A 4,308-nucleotide genomic window follows, 5' to 3' on the forward strand; every position below is an offset into this window, starting at 1 on the left:
TTTTGGGTATTTGGTGGATTTAAGTACGAATATGTTGTAGTTGGTAAGAAGAAGGAAAAGTATAACTTGTAACTTATAACTATAAAAAGATTTTTCATTTCATAAGATGTTGTTTTGCGAACATGAAATGTGGCGAAAAAAAGAATTAAAAATTTTTTTTAGTGTTGAGTTTCATTTCATACCAACAAACATGTCAGAAGCCTGTCTGCGTTGGCTCATGTATTCTTAAGATACTAAAGTGAAGAAAGCAAAATGTGAAACCTCAAATTTAAAATTACGAAAATGAAGACATGGTGAACCAATATCCATCATACTTGTGAATGTAGAGCATATTGTATGTGACAGATTGTTACTTTCCTTTTGGAATATTTAATACATATTAAGTTTATATACAATTTAATGAAGTTTATATAACATCTTTAAGAAAAGTTCTCTGCTTAATGTAAAAATATGTATTAAAATTAATTTAGTCTATTAACAATTGACTTATTGGATAAAGGTACAGAATAAATATTTAATCACCTAGATATTTGTTGTAAAATTTCTTTGTCAGTTCTCTAAAAAGATGTCAATTTTCTTTTGGTTATATTAAGACAAATTCCTTTTAAATTTGGATTATTGAATATTAAATTTTTATTTTAATTTGCTATTTGTATGGCTGTCTGTAGTATGTAGTTAAGTATCACTTTTTCAATGATCTTTTTTTTGAGAAACTATTTTTTTGAATAATGCATCAGAGGATAATTAAGGATATTAATGAATTGTTTTATTTAAATTTGAATAAAATTTACTTTATAATAAAATAAACTTTAAAAACCTTTGTAATTGTAGTCAATCTTTTGTTAAAGGATATGCATAAAAATCCTTAAAAAACAAACAAATATTAAAGTCTATTGAACATGATGCCATTGTACAATGAGTGCTATATATGTTTTTTAAATTTCTGTGAACAAAATACTCAAATAGTCACATGAATAAATGTATACAAGTATCAAATAAATACATACAAACATTAATCCACAGATACTAACATACTTGTAAGCATACATTTTTGGACTGATAGTTGGAATTAAAAGGATACGACGTTACACATTAAATCCCAACATGTAAAAGTAACAATTTTACTTGGTAACATGTGTGGTTGTATTTGTAAGGAATACTAGAATCAGTAAAACATAACAACAACTACATATGTGATACTTAATGTCAGCTTCAAAAGCCAACAACATGGTATGGTTTTTTCATGATTGTAAGCGTGAGTAAGCACACAAAGAGAAACACACTCATTATGCCCTACATCTGGCGTGAGATTTTGGGATTAAAAGTAAATAAATTATTTAAACTCGCAAATATGTTATAAAATAATTGTATAGAATTTTGCAATAATTTTAAGGGCTATTTCAATTGACTTTTAAAATACTTGAAAGTTGAACTAGTTTATAGATTAATCTACGAATTAATAAATCTGCCATATTATCTGCAAGGTCTATATAGATTTTCCGAAAATAGGATGTAGGATGTTACATATACCAGCATTTCCGACTATAGTTTCTTTGTTAACCAACTAACACCACTAACAACAGTGATTCAAGTATTTTGTAGTACAATACAAAGGTGGTGCTTTAAGCCAAAGAGACATTTTCTTGTTCGGAGTAGAAGTATTGAAAGTGCAATAGTTGTCGTAGCCGACATTAGAAAGAAGTTAGAATTCTATTTGCTATCATCAAATGCCGACCTAAAGACATACATATATTCACACACATGTATACATACATTCATACACTTGAGTACTACAGAGAACGAGGTAAAAATTTAAATTGAAACAGATGGTAAACTGTTTACTATTGTATTAGAACACATGTATGAATGAATGTATGTTTAAGTACGTACATCTACTACACAGAAGTTGTTTGGTTGAATGGTTGGATGGTTAGTTGCATGCTTGTTGGATTGGTAAGAGTCTGATCTAACACAGATTTGTTGCAGTTAAGTGTGGCAAATGGTAAATGTCATTAAAGCTTGAAGCACATTCTAAAATATAAAAGATGCCAGAAGGCTTTATATACTCTCATACTTATATACATTTTACCTTTATACTTGTATACAGAGCATGGAAAAGAAATATTTGGAAAGAACAAGCTAACAAATAAACTCATACATATATTTATTATAAAATGCATTTTTGTAGTAAAACGTTTATTGCATTATTCTAACAAACTTCTGATTGTGTCTCTTAGTGAAAAACATGAGTGAAATACACATGAAAATCAGAAAAAAACTGAAATTAAATTAAATTTGTGTGTATCTCGACATATACAAATGTAGCAAAAGTGTACATTTAGACACTCGCATTTATATTTACCTGCTCAGGGGACACATGTATGCAACTATGGAATATGTATTTTTTCAGGTGCATATTCTTTGTCAATGTATTATTTTTTTGGAAATAATACTAAAGATGATATTTACTTCCTTTTGTAACAATGACACCAAAACAAAAAACTTTTATACAAGTAAGTTTGTGTGTACTATTTGATTTTTATTTCGAAAATTTGAAATAAAATATTGACACTTACCTTGTGTAGTCTGTGTAAGGATATTACTTGGAAAACTGTAACAACAAGCTATGAAAAATATCTTGTATATTTGACTTAAATATTAAAAATTCATGTGCTTTGTATTGTTGTGAAAACACTAAATATAAACTACTATAGAGGAGAAAAATCCGTCAAGTACCAATACATCATGCCATTGGTAAAAACATGGGGATGAAAGATAAGGATGTAATAGGTAGGTGAGATTCCGAATCTGAATCCTCAGATAATATTAACTAATCTCAAAAAGGATGAAATAGAGCAAATGGTGTTCTGTGCAAAAGATAGCATTGCACAGAGCAGGAATAGAAAGAAGATGCCTCAAGAACTCATAGTGAGACAATCTCACGCCACTCCAAAGGGAAAATCGAATTCTCTCTCAATATCTGAGGCAAATAGGATCAAATCTCCCGAGGAGTTGACAATTGAGAATAAACTTAAGAAGAAAACGAGTTCCCTGTCTCCTAATATATAGTCGAAGCCAAACCATATCACATTTAAATGAACCTCAAGAATAAGGGTAAGATAGTGGACCATGCAATCGCTTCAAAGGATAAACAACCAATAGAGCGCGTGAGCTGCGAGTGCAGCATTGGTGTGATGTTGATGAGGTTCGTATCTGACCAATGTCACCCTGAAGAACTGACTGTCACCCTGAAGAACTTGCTGGAAAGTATCTCCCTTCCCCAGGACGGCACTAAGTTGGGACTGGTGAAGAAGGAAGGGATCTTCCGGTGCTCTTAAAGTCCACTGTCTACATAAAAGGATGGGGTAGTAGATTGGCTAATGAGTGTATATTGGAAATTCCTGGAAGCTAAAATGCTGAACTGGCAGTGAAAAAAGCTGTCATGTTCAAAATTGCGAAGGTGCCGAATGGAAGGGCTGTTAAAAAAAGGCCCCACAATGATACTAGAATAACTAAGACGGTTCCCACAGAATCACTACAGGTATTGTTGAGGAATCAAATCCTAAAAGCGAAGAGATTACCACTAACTAGAACCAGAAAAAAGTGCAGCTGTCCTTTCCATAAACCTTGTTTATGTCATGGCTATATTTCTAATTGTTACATTTATGAACGTTAAAGTTATTTTTTGAACCTCAATTTAACCAAATAAATATTATGCAGTGTTGTCTGCAATTATTAAGGAAAATTATGAATTTAAATATTTTTTTAAATTAGTATTACAAAGGCCTATTGCTATTCTATTGCTTTACTTGTTTCAAAGATAATTTCTATTATCTGAAAATTATTTTTAAATAAAAATGTTTTAAATTAAATTTCAGTTAAAAAATTTAATTAATACACTTTTATAGGTCGCCGACCAAAATATCGATATGTTATAGAAGATATCAATATTTTCATAAGTAATATTTTCTATAACCAACGTGACGTATTACTATTTAATTCAAATAAATATTAATTATACGCACTGTTGTCTGTCATAACTACGGAAAATTACAAATATGTTTTTTTGAATTAGTATTACAAAAATCTATTGCTATTCCATTGTTTAACTTGTTTCAAAGATAATTTAGTAATGAATGGATTTCTAGATTAAATGTCTATTATCTGAAAATGATTTTTAAATAAAATATTTTTTACTTAAATTTCAGCTAAAAGTTGTTTATTATTTTCCACTAATTATAATTTAAAATCACGTTATACAAGTTTGTGAAATATTTTTTTTTTTTTTTGTAGGATTATTTAAAAATC

Source organism: Lucilia sericata, unplaced genomic scaffold, assembly GCF_015586225.1.
Source record: "Lucilia sericata isolate MDLA Ls3-8-SP2 unplaced genomic scaffold, ASM1558622v1 Contig000185F_arrow, whole genome shotgun sequence".
NCBI classification, from domain to species: domain Eukaryota; kingdom Metazoa; phylum Arthropoda; class Insecta; order Diptera; family Calliphoridae; genus Lucilia; species Lucilia sericata.